This window comes from Eschrichtius robustus, chromosome X, assembly GCF_028021215.1.
Source record: "Eschrichtius robustus isolate mEscRob2 chromosome X, mEscRob2.pri, whole genome shotgun sequence".
NCBI lineage: Eukaryota > Metazoa > Chordata > Mammalia > Artiodactyla > Eschrichtiidae > Eschrichtius > Eschrichtius robustus.
The window spans coordinates 110,555,423-110,568,572 of NC_090845.1; positions in this window are offsets into that span (position 1 = coordinate 110,555,423).

Sequence of the window (13,150 nt, forward strand, 5' to 3'; positions counted from 1 at the left end):
ACAAGAGCACATCCTTCCCCATGCACCCCACACTCCCTGGGGAAAGAAGCTCTGTTCTCTGGATCCTTCTGGATCTCACCCTATGTATCTCTTCATCTGGCTGTTCATTTGTATCCTTTAATATCCTTTGTAACAAACCAGTAAGTAATATAGTAAATAAACTTTCCCTGAGTTCTTTGAGCCATTCTAGCAAATTAATTGAACCTGAGGTGAGGGTCATGGGACCCTCTGATTTATAGCTGGTTGATCAGAAGAACAGGTACTGTACTGACAATTGGCATCTGAAGTGGAGACAGTCTTGTGAGACTGAAATCTTAACCTGTGAGATCTGATTCTATCTCCAGATAAATAGTGTCAGAATTAAAGTGTAGCGAACACAGCTGATGTCTGCTTGAGAGTTACAGAATTGCTTGATTTGGAAAAAAATCCTGCACATTTGGTGAACAGAAGTGTCAGAAGTGAAATATTGAGAGTGAGTGTTGAGGAAAATACACGAGTGTTTTCTCATGTTACCCTTTATCAGATTTTTTAAAGTTTATGTTTATTTCTAGTCGTCTGAGAATTTTTATAAAGCATGGCTGCTGTAGTATTTTGTTTAATGCTTTTGTTGTATTGAGATGATGGTATGATATGTTAATATGGTGAATTACATTGATTTTTGAACATTAAAACAATCTTGCATTTTGGGACAGACTCCATTTCATTATGACGCATTATTTTATTTTATATTGCTGGATACAATTTACTAATACCCTGTGGAGGATGTGTGCATCTATGTTAATAAGAGGTATAGGTCTGAAAATTTGGGGTTTTTTTCCCCTTCAATTCCATTTTCTTGCTTTTGTATTAGGGTAATGCTGACCTCACAAAATTGTTTGTGAAGTGCTCCCTCCTATATTCTGAAAAGATTGTGTAGAAACGGTATTGCTCTTATTTTTATAATTTATTTTGGTAGAAGCTTAGAATACCTATTTGAGATATTTCTTCTTTTGCAATATAAGCACCTAATGCTATAAATTGTCCTCTAAGCAGTACTTGAACAGTATCCAACAAATTCTGGCATACTATATTTTATTTTCATTTAATTTAAAAATTAAAAAAATTTTCCTTTGATATTTGCTTTTTGACCTTTAGGTTATATAGACGTGTTATTTACTTTCCCAATATTTGAGGATTTCCAGGATATATTTGTTACTGATTTCTAGTTTCTCTTACAGTCTGGAAACAAAATAGTGCATGACTTCTATTGTTTTAAATTTGTTAAGGTTTATTTTATTGCCCCAAATAAGGTTTATTATAATGAGTTTTCCATGTGCCGGAAAATAATGTGGATTTTGTTATGGTTTTATTTGGTTGAATTTTTGATATATATCAATTAGCTCAGGTTGGTTGATAGTATTATTTGGTTCTTCTATATCCTTACCTGGTTTTCTGCATATTTTTCTGTCAATTACTGAGAAAAGAATGTTGAAATCTATTGATACAACTATAATTATGAATTTTTCTACTCTTTATTTCAGTTCTATCAGTTTTTGCTTCGTGTATTTTGAAGCCCCATTGTTAGGCAGGCACATACATAGTTAGGATCATTATATCTTTTGGAGAATTGATCTCGTTATCCTTATGTGATGCCTCTCTTTATTCCTTCATAATATTCCTTGTTCTGAAGCCTACTATGTCTAATAGAAATATAGCCACTCTCCTGGAGCTTTAGGAGGGATGTCGTTTCTGCAGGAAATGACCGTCTAAGAATTCACCTATGCCACAAGTTCAAGAATTATCAATTGATCAGAATGAAAATGTTAAACCTTAATTTTTAAATCTTGAGAATAAAAATACAGTTCACACATTAAAAACAAAAAAAGAAATATAGCCACTCTCATTTTCTTTTGGTTGATGCTTTCATGGTATATTTGTGTATATATGCCTTCATATGTAAAGGGGGTTTCTTCTGGACAATATTTAGTTGGATCTTGCTTTTTTAATCCAATCTGGCAACCATTTTTAAACTAGTTTTTAAACATTGACACTTAATATAATTTTTATATGATTGAATAAAAATCTACCATCTTGCTAGCTATTTTCTATTTGTCCCATGGATCGTTATTTTTTCCCCTGTTCTGCCTGCACTTGATCTAATTTAGCATTTCTAGGGCTCTATTTTATCTTCTTTATTGACTTATTAATTCTATATATTTAAAAAATAATTTAGTGGCACCTTAGGGTTTACAATATACACCTTTAGTTAATCTGTGTCTGCCTTTAGGTAAGACATTTTCACATGTAGTATAAGAGCCTTTCAACATTGTGTTCCCAATTCCTCCCTCCCATCCTTTGTGCTATTTTATGTCATGTATGTCACTTTCACTCATGCCTTAAACACAGAATATATTGCTACTACTTTTGTCTTAGACAAACAGTTATGTGTTAGGATAATTAATGCAGGAAATATTAATTTTTATAAATTTATTTATTTATTTATTTTTGGCTGTGTTGGGTCTTTGTTTCTGTGTGAGGGCTTTCTCCAGTTGCGGCGAGTGGGGGCCACTCTTCGTCGCGGTGCACGGGCCTACCACTGTCGCGGCCTCTCCCGTTGCAGAGCACAGGCTCCAGACACGCAAGCTCAGTACTTGTGGCTCACAGGCTTAGTTGCTCCGCGGCATGTGGGATCTTCCCAGACCAGGGCTCGAACCCGGGTCCCCTGCATTGGCAGGCGGATTCTTAACCACTGCGCCACCAGGGAAGCCCCGGAAATATTAATTTTATTTCTATCTTCATTTATTCCTTTTCAGTGCTCTTTATTTCTTTATGTAAATTCAGTTTTCTACCTAGTATCATATTTATTCTTCCTAAACAAATCCCTTTAACCTTCTTTGCAGTGCAGGTCTGCAGTCAATGGATTCTCTCATTTGTTTTTTAGAAATTGTTTCTCTTTTATTTTTAATAACATCTTTATTGAGATATTATTCACATACCATAAAATTCACCATTTTTAAAGGGTGTGGTTCAGTGGGTTTTAGTATATTAGCAAAGTTGTGCAATCATAACCATTATCTAGTTCCAGAACATTTTCATCACCCTGAATAGAAACACTGCACCCATTAGCAGTCACTCCTTTTTAGCAGCACTCCCCATTTCCCCTCCCCTCTATCCCTGGGAAACTACTAACCTACTTTGTCTCTATGGATTAGCCTATTCCGAATATTTCATATGGCCTTTTGTGTTGGCTTCTTTTACTTAGAATAATGCTTTCAAGATCCATCCACGTTATAGTGCTGAAGAAAGATGATGATGAAGAGAATAATTGTTAACCTATTACTGACACTTATTTTGGGGCCAAGCCTATTTTATAGTCCCAGTAGTGTCCTTCATGGATTTGCTTCTTGGGAGCTGGGATGCTTAGAGTCTAGTTCTCAGCCCAACTGACTTTCTCCTCAAACCATGTTTCTTCATGCTCAGTCTACATAATGTGTTGGTTTTAGAGTAAAGTTAGCCCGTAGAAGGAAGGGAAAGAAATTAAATGGAAAAAACACTTCTTGAATACTTACTGAAGTGAAAAAACCATTTATTGAAGACCTGTTATTTCTCAAGACTTGCATATATGTGATTATATTTAATGCCATAAAAACTCTCTGAGATAGGTACTAAGTATATCTCCATCTGTATAAAACTATGCCCAAATTTGCACAGCAAGTAAATGATGGTTTCAAACCCAGGTTTCTTGGAATACATGCAATATTCACTATAACACACTTTAATAGAATTTTTTAAAAAGATAAGTGATATTACTAATAAATAACATAAAATTACTGAAGGTACTATACTTCTCAATAGGCTTATAGTACCTAATTATGCATCACAGTTATAAAATAATTTATGTACACTTATTTTAAATAATCATAATTTTGAATATACCTAAGCTCTGTGCTCTTGATAAACATTGACAGTCAAATAAATCCTCTCATTCTTTGTCATTCAGGAAGGGATTTACGGCAAAGACCCACATTTCACAGTGTGACTTAGATACTTAGATAAGACTTCTGGATAACCCCCTTCTTTACTGAGGACAAGGCCTGACAGAGATCTTCCAAATTCCCTGTTTTTTGCCTCATAAATAATTAGCCAAATTGTTTGTATCCACTGAACAATGAGAAGAAAATGCTTGTGAACTTGACCAAAATTTAAGCTTCTCTCCTTCCCACAAGGCCCTTAACTTTGACCCAGTCTTAACCTGAGCTAGCATTGGAATGTGGAATAGCTCCTTGTATTAGGGTTCTCCAGAAAAACAGAACCAATAGAATGTGTGTGTGTATTTATTTATTTATTTTAAGGAATTGGCTCATGCAGTTATGGAGGCTGGCAAGTCTAAAATTTGTAGGGTGGGCCAACATGCTGGAGACCCAGGAAAGAGCCAATTCTACAGTTCAAAACCCAAGGTGTTCTGCTGGAAGAATCCTCTCTTTCTTAGAGGAGGTCAGTCTTTGTTCTAATTAGGCCTTCAACTTATTTGATGAGGCCCACCCACATTATGGAAGGCAATCTGCTTTACTCAAAGCCCACCAATTTAAATGTTAGTCTCATCTAAAAACACCCTCATAGAAACAGCCAGAATAATGTTTCACCACATTTCTTGGCACCGTGGCCCAGCTGAGTTAACACATAAAATTAACCATTGCTCATCTCCTTAAGGACCTCTCCTGACAAAGACATTCCTTGATTAATTGTGAATCTTGATTGTTTCTAGCCTTGTTTTCCCCTCCCTGTAAAAGAAAAGTCCTTTTCTGCCTGACCTTTGAGAAGTTTAGGATCTTATCGTCAGAGCATTCTCTGTATTGCAATAGTCCCTCTGCTCTATTGCAACGACCTTTTTGAATAAAATCTCTCTTTACCTAAGACCACATATGTTTTTTATTTACCAATATCATGTAGCACATAAAAACTTGTGAATTCCAAATTAATGGCAGGATTACGATTCTGGTTTGTTTATTTTTTGGTGATCCCTGAATACACTTCCAAAGTAGGTAGCTCCTTTATTGATTGGAGACAATTGCTTAAGAGTGGATGACTGAATGAAAGTCAAAAGTTCTAATGATTTTTTGAGCTGAGTTACAAATAACGTCTGACTAGACTTATGTACACTAAAGTTCTTTTCGAAATTCTGCTGATGGGAAATGAATATAAAGTAGAATTAACCAATTTTAAGGCCCCTGCTGAGATTTATTCTTTGACAGTTGACAGAAATACTCAGAAATTAGCATTTTGGTAAAACCTTTATTTGTTTAAGATGCCTCTTAGCCAAAGAGACTGTCTGTACAAAAGGATTAACCTATTGACAGTGACTTTCTAAATCCAAGCCCATTGAATAACAAGCACTGAATGTGTTTACCTTCTTAATGCACCACAATTCACTATGAAGCTGGCTTTCTTGAAAAGGTCAAAATGCATGAAGAGCTGAATTTCAATAGGAAGACATACAGAAATTTGAAGCTGAATGGAATCGGGTTTCTTGAATATAAATAGAAAGTAAATTATATGAATGTGGGTCATCTAAGTGGATAACACCACTCAAAAAATCCCCACTTATTTTTTAGGCTATTTTATTTCTTGGTAAGGCACTAGTCCATTGTCAAGCACATTATTATTCTCTTAAATAAAACACTTTATATTGTTCCAAGGACCTCAATAACTGCAGTGATATTCTTGCAAACCAAGTCTCAAAAGTTCCCTATGTGAAAAGACCAATAGCCTCTTTATGTATTGAACATTTCCAGGTATATTAGGTATATTCTGGTATTCACTACAGACAAATGCTGCTTTTGAACAGGTAGAGCAAGAAAAGAAGAGATTGATGAAATTGTAGAATTTAATTTTGGCTTTTTCCTGGGCAACTCCTTTTCTGACCTGACTTTTGTGGTTCTACTAAAACTGATTTTTAGTATAGGTAAATCATACATTTATACAATATGACTATTATAGTGCATTCCAAACAGATTTTTATCAAGACTGGTGACTTAGGCTTATAGTGGCCACTTAAAAATTAGGAAAATTGGGTGATTTTTAATTTCTGTAACTGGCTTCTGGTGCAGAAACACCACCACTTCTCAGGAAAAAAAAAAAGGCATTTTAAGGACTGTAAACCTGTCTCCTTCCTGTGACAGTAAAAGGCCTTGTAGTGCTTCTCCAACTCAGTGGTAACCTATTTAGTGCTTATGTGGTAAGATCCAGAGCTCTGTCTTTGGATAATAATTCTTCAAGGTTTTATAGAAAAGAAATCAGACTCACTTCCCCATCTTGGTAGACTCAATTGTGAGAATGTATTGTGGATTGCATTATATACCTAGCTAATGCAATTACTTCTTAAACCTATTGGGTGCCTCAGTGTAGACAGGAGAGAGCTCATGTTTCACTAAAAAACAGACACCAGTAAAATTAAAGACAGTGAGAGTTACATGTAATATTTACTAATCAAGTTGTATATACTGCCCTTCATATATAAATATGGTATTACTGAACCCCCCTCACTAAGGCATGCACTTTGAATTATTTTGCAGGTAAGGAGATATGCCTACACTCAGTCCTCCATTGTGAATAGTAACACATGGTTTTGAATGAGCTGGCTTGTATGAAGAGTAGGATCTTTAGTCCTGGAACAGGGATAATTTTTTTTTTTCTTTTAGTGTATAAGCAAACTAGCTCACATAGGGAACAAATGTAGGATATTGGTTTCTTTGGCACTATGGTGTAAAGAGTTGAACTAAATGGTTCAGATTATGATGATTAGGGGGCAAAAACATCATCCTCTGCTCTTCTGTCTTGCTGTTAATATTTTTAAAAACAAGTATACCTTAACAATACTTTATAGATTCTATGAATTTTATTTTCTTAATTTTTAAATTGCTTAGTATATGCTATTATTTATTTATTTATTAAGATATAGTTGATTTACAATATTATATTAGTTTCAGGTGTACAACATAGTGATTCAAATATTGTAAAGGTTATACTTCATTTAAAGTTATTATAAAATATTGGCTACATTCCCTGTACTGTACAATATATCTTTGTAGCTTATTTATTTTTTATATAGTAGTTTGTACTTCTTAATCTACTACTCCTACCTTTCCCCTCTCTCCTTCCCTCTCCCCACTGATAATCACTAATTTGTTTTCTATATAGGTGATTCTGTTTCTTTTTCGTTATACTCACTACTTTGCTTTAGTTTTTAGTTTTAGATATCATACAGTATTTGTCTTTCTCTCTCTGACTTATTTCACAAAGCGTAATACCCTCCAGGTCCAGCCTTGTTGCAAATAGCAACATCTTCTTTATCCATTCCTCTGTTGATGGACACATATTTCTTCCATATCCTGGCTGTTGTAAATAAGGCTGCTATGAACCTTGGGGTGCATGTATCTTTGAATTAGTGTTTTTGTTTCCTTCAGATATGTAGGCAGGAGTGGAATTGCTGGATCACATGGTAGTTCTATTTTTAGTTTTTTGAGGAACCTTCATACTGTTTTCCACCATGGCTGCGCCAATTTACATTCCCACCAACAGTGTACAAGGGTACTCTTTTATCCATATCCTCACCAACATTTGTTATTTGTGGTTTTTTTGATGCTAGCCATTCTGACAGATGTGAGGTGATATCTCATTGTGGCTTTGATTTGCATTTCTCCGATGATTAGTGATGTTGAGCATCTTTTCCTGTGTCTGTTGACCATCTGTATGTCTTCTTAGCAAAATTGTCTATTCTGGTCTTCTGCCAAAGTTTTAATTGGGTTGTTTGGGGTTTTTTTATATTGAGCTGTATGAACTGTTTATATATTTTGGACATTAACCTCTTATCACTCATATCATTTGCAAATATTTTCTCCCATTCAGTAGGTTTTCTTTTTGTTTTGTTGATGGTTTCCTTTGCTGTGTAAAAGTTTTTAAGTTTAATTAGGTTCAATTTGTTTATTTTTGCTTCTGTTTCCCTTGCCTTATGAGACAGATCCCAAAATATATTTGTACTATTTATGTCATAGAGTATTCCGCCTATGTTTTCTCCCAGGAGTTTTATGGTTTCAGGTCTTACATTCTTGAACAGGTAGGCCAAGAAAACAAGAGACTGATGGAATTATATAATTTGGTCTTGGCTTTTTCCTGGGCAACTCCTCTTCTGACCTGACTTTTGTGGTTCTACTAAAACTGATTTTTAGTATACGTAAATCATACATATACACAGTATGACTATTATAGTGCATTCCAAACAGATTTTTATCGACTGGTGACTTAGGCTTTAATCCATTTTGCATTTATTCTTGTATATGGTGTGAGAAAACATTCTAATTTCACTCTTTTACAGGTAACTGTTCAGTTTTCCCAGTGCTACTTATTGAAAAGAGTGTCTTTTCTCCATTGTATATTTTTCTCTCCTTTGTCATAGATTAATTGACCATAAGTACATGGGTTAATTTTTGAGCTCTTTATTGTGTTGCATTAATCTGTGTCTGTTTTTGTGCTAATACCATACTGTTTTGATTATTGTAGCTTTGTAGTATAGTCTGAAATCAGGCTATTTGAAAACTTGAGCTATTCTTCTGTTTCAGTTTGGTTATTCGGGGTCTCTTGTGTTGCCATAAAAACTTTAAAATTATTTGTTCTACTTCTGTGAAAAATGCCATTGGTATTTTTTTTAACATTTTATTGGAGTATAATTGCTTTACAATGGTGTATTAGTTTCTGCTTTATAACAAAGTGAATCAGTTATACGTATACATATATCCCCATATCTCTTCCCTCTTGCATCTCCCTCCCTCCCACCCTCCCTATCCCACCCTTCTAGCTGGTCAGAAAGCACCGAGCTGATCTCCCTGTACTATGTGACTGCTTCCCACTAGCTATCTATTTTACATTTGGTAGTGTATATATGTCCATATATAGACTACCAGTCTCTTATTTTGTCCCAGCTTACCCTTCCCCCTCCCCGTGTCCTCAAGTCCATTCTCTAGTAGGTCTGCGTCTTTATTCCCGTCTTGCCCCTAGGTTCTTCATGACCTTTTTTTTTTTAAGATTCCATATATATGTTTTAGCATTTGGTATATGTTTTCCTCTTTCTGACTTACTTCACTCTGTATGACAGACTCTAGGTCCATCCACCTCACTACAAATAGCTCAATTTCATTTCTTTTGATGGCTGAGTAATATTCCATTGTATATATTTGCCACATCTTCTTTATCCATTCATCTGTCCATGGACACTTAGGTTGCTTCCATGTCCTGGCTATTGTAAATAGAGCTGCAATGAACATTGTGGTACATGACTCTTTTTGAATTATGGTTTTCTCAGGGTATATGCCCAATAGTGGGATTGCTGGATCGTATGGTAGTTCTATTTTCAGTTTTTAAGGAACCTCCATACTGTTCTCCATAGTGGCTGTATCAATTTACATTCCCACCAATAGTGTATGAGGGTTCCCTTTTCTCCACACCCTCTCCAGCATTTATTGTTTGTAGATTTTTTGATGATGGCCATTCTGACCGGTGTGAGGTGATATCGCATTGTAGTTTTGATTTGCATTTCTCTAATGATTAATGATGTGTTGAGCATTCTTTCATGTGTTTGTTGGCAATCTGTATATCTTCTTGGGAGAAATGTCTATTAAGGTCTTCTGCCCATTTTTGGATTTTTTTTTTTTTTTTGATATTGAGCTGCATGAGCTGCTTGTAAATTTTGGAGATTAATCCTTTGTCAGTTGCTTCATTTGCAAATATTTTCTCCCATTCTGAGAGTTGTCTTTTCGTCTTGTTTATGGTTTCCTTTGCTGTACAAAAGCTTTTAAGTTTCATTAGGTCCCATTTGTTTATTTTTGTTTTTATTTCCATTTCTCTAGGAGCTGGGTCAAAAAGGATCTTGCTGTGATTTATGTCATAGAGTGTTCTGCCTATGTTTTCCTCTAAGAGTTTGATAGTGTCTGGCCTTATATTCAGGTCTTTAATCCATTTTGAGTTTATTTTTGTGTATGGTGTTAGGGAGGGTTCTAATTTCATTCTTTTACGTGTAGCTGTCCAGTTTTCCCAGCACCACTTATTGAAGAGGCTGTCTTTTCTCCATTGTATATTCTTGACCCCTTTATCAAATATAAGGTGACCATATGTGCATGGGTTTATCTCTGGGCTTTCTATTCTGTTGCATTGATCTATATTTCTGTTTTTGTGCCAGTACCATACTGCCTTGATTACTGTAGCTTTGTAGTATAGTCTGGAGTCCGGGAGCCTGATTCCTCCAGCTCAGTTTTTCTTTCTCAAGATTGCTTTGGCTATCTGGGGTCTTTTGTGTTTCCATACAAATTGTGAAATTTTTTGTTCTAGTTCTGTGAAAAATGCCCGTGGTAGTTTGATAGGGATTGCATTGAATCTGTAGATTGCTTTGGGTAGTAGAGTCATTTTCACAATGTTGATTCTTCCAATCCAAGAACGTGGTATATCTCTCCATCTATTTGTATCATCTTTAATTTCTTTCATCAGTGTCTTATAATTTTCTGCATACAGGTCTTTTGTCTCCTTAGGTAGGTTTATTCCTAGGTATTTTATTCTTTTTGTTGCAAGGGTAAATGGGAGTGTTTTCTTAATTTCCCTTTCAGATTTTTCATCATTAGTGTATAGGAATGCAAGAGATTTCTGTGCATTAATTTTATATCCTGCTACTTTACCAAATTCATTGATTAGCTCTAGGAGTTTTCTGGTAGCATCTTTAGGATTCTCTATGTATAGTATCATGTCATCTGCAAACAGTGACAGTTTTACTTCTTCTTTTCCGATTTGGATTCCTTTTATTTCTTTTTCTTCTCTGATTGCTGTGGCTAAAACTTCGAAAACTATGTTGAATAATAGTGGTGAGAGTGGGCAACCTTGTCTTGATGCTGATCTTAGTGGAAATGGTTTCAGTTTTTCACCATTGAGGACGATGTTGGCTGTGGGTTTGTCATATATGGCCTTTATTACGTTGAGGTAAGTTCCCTCTACGCCTACTTTCTGGAGGGTTTTAATCATGAGTGGGTGTTGAATTTTGTCGAAAGCTTTCTCTGCATCTATTGAGATGATCATATGGTTTTTCTCCTTCAATTTGCTAATATGGTTTATCACATTGTTTGATTTGCGTATATTGAAGAATCCTTGCATTCCTGGGATAAACCCCACTTGATCATGGTGTATGATCCTTTTAATGTGCTGTTGGATTCTGTTTGCTATATTTTGTTGAGGATTTTTGCATCTACGTTCATCAGTGATATTGGCCTGTAGTTGTTTTTCTTTGTGACATCTTTGTCTGGTTTTGGTATCAGGGTGATGGTAGCCTCGTAGAATGAGTTTGGGAGTGTTCCTCCCTCTCCTATATTTTGGAAGAGTTTGAGAAACGATGGCAAAGGTCAATAAAGCCATTGGTATTTTGATAGGGATTGCATTGAATCTGTAGTTTGCCTTGGGTATGTGGTCATTTTAGTAATATTAATTCTTCCAATCAAAGAACATGGTGTATCTTTCCATCTGTTTGTGTCATCTTCAATTTCTTTCATCAGTGTCTTAATAGTTTTCTGAGGAGATATTTTACCTCCTTAGGTAAGTTTAAAGTATTTTATTCTTTTTGACACTATTTTAAATGGGATTGTTTCCTTAATTTCTCTTTCTGATAGTTTGTTGTTAGTGTTTGTACACAACAGATTCCTCTATATTACTTTTGTGTTCTGCAGCTTTACCAAGTTCATAGATGAGCTGTAGTAGATTTTAGCTGGTGTCTGTAGGGTTTGCTATGTATAGTATTATATCATCTGCAAACAGTGACAGTATTACTTCTTCCTTTCCAATTTGGATTCATTTTCTTTCTTTTTCATGTCTGATTGTTGCAGCCAGGACTTCCAATAGTATGTTGAATAAAAGTGGTGAGCATGGACATCTTTGTCTTGTTCCTGATCTAAGAGGAAATGCTTTCCCGTATGATGGTAGCTGTGGGTTTATTATATATGGTCTTTATCATGTTGAGGTATGTTCCCTCTATACTCACTTTCTGGAGAGATTTTAATCATAAATATATGTTGAATTTTCTCAAAAGCTTTTTAATGCATCTATTGAGATGATCCTATGGTTTTTATTTTTCAAATTGATAATATGGTGTATCACATTGATGGATTTTCAAATATTGAACCGTCCTTGCATTCCTGGGATAAATCCCACTTGAACAAGTTGTATGATCCTTCTAATGTATTGTTGGATTCAGTTTGCTAATATTTTTAGAGGATTTTTGCATCTATGTTCATCAGTTATATTCGCCTATAATTTTCTTTTTTGTGTGTGATATGTTTGTCTGATTTTTGTATCAGGGTGATGTTGGCCTCATAGAATGAGTTCAGAAGAGTTTCTTCCTCTGCAATTTTTTGGAATAGCTTGAGAAGGATAGACGTTAACTCTTCTCTAAATATTTGGTAGAATTCACCTGTGAAGTTATCTGGTCCTGGACTTTTGTTTGTTGGGGTTTTTTTTTTTTTTTAATTACTGATTCAGTTTTCATTACTGGTTATTGTTCTGTTCATATTTTCTATTTCTTTTTTTTAAAATTAATTAATTAATTAATTAATTTTTATGGCTGTGTTGGGTCTTTGTTTCTGTGCGAGGGCTTTCTCTAGTTGTGGCAAGCGGGGGCCACTCTTCATCGCGGTGCACGGGCCTCTCACTATCGTGGCCTCTCTTGTTGCGGAGCACAGGCTCCAGACGCGCAGGCTCAGTAATTGTGGCTCACGGGCCCAGCTGCTCCGCGGCATGTGGGATCCTCCCAGACCAGGGCTCGAACGCATGTCCCCTGCGTTGGCAGGCAGATTCTCAACCACTGCACCACCAGGGAAGCCCCCATATTTTCTATTTCTTTCTGGTTCAGTCTTGAGAGATTGTACATTTCTAGGAATTTGTCCATTTCTTCTAGGTTGTCCATTTTATTGGCATATAGCTGGTTGTAGTAATCTCTTATAATCCTTTGTATTTCTGTGGTGTTGGTTATAACTTCTTTTTCATTTTTGAATTTCTTGATTTGGGTCCTCTCTCTTTCTTGTTGAGTCTGGCTAAAGTTTTATCAACTTTGTTTATCTTTTCAGAGGATGAGCTCTTAGTTTCATTGATT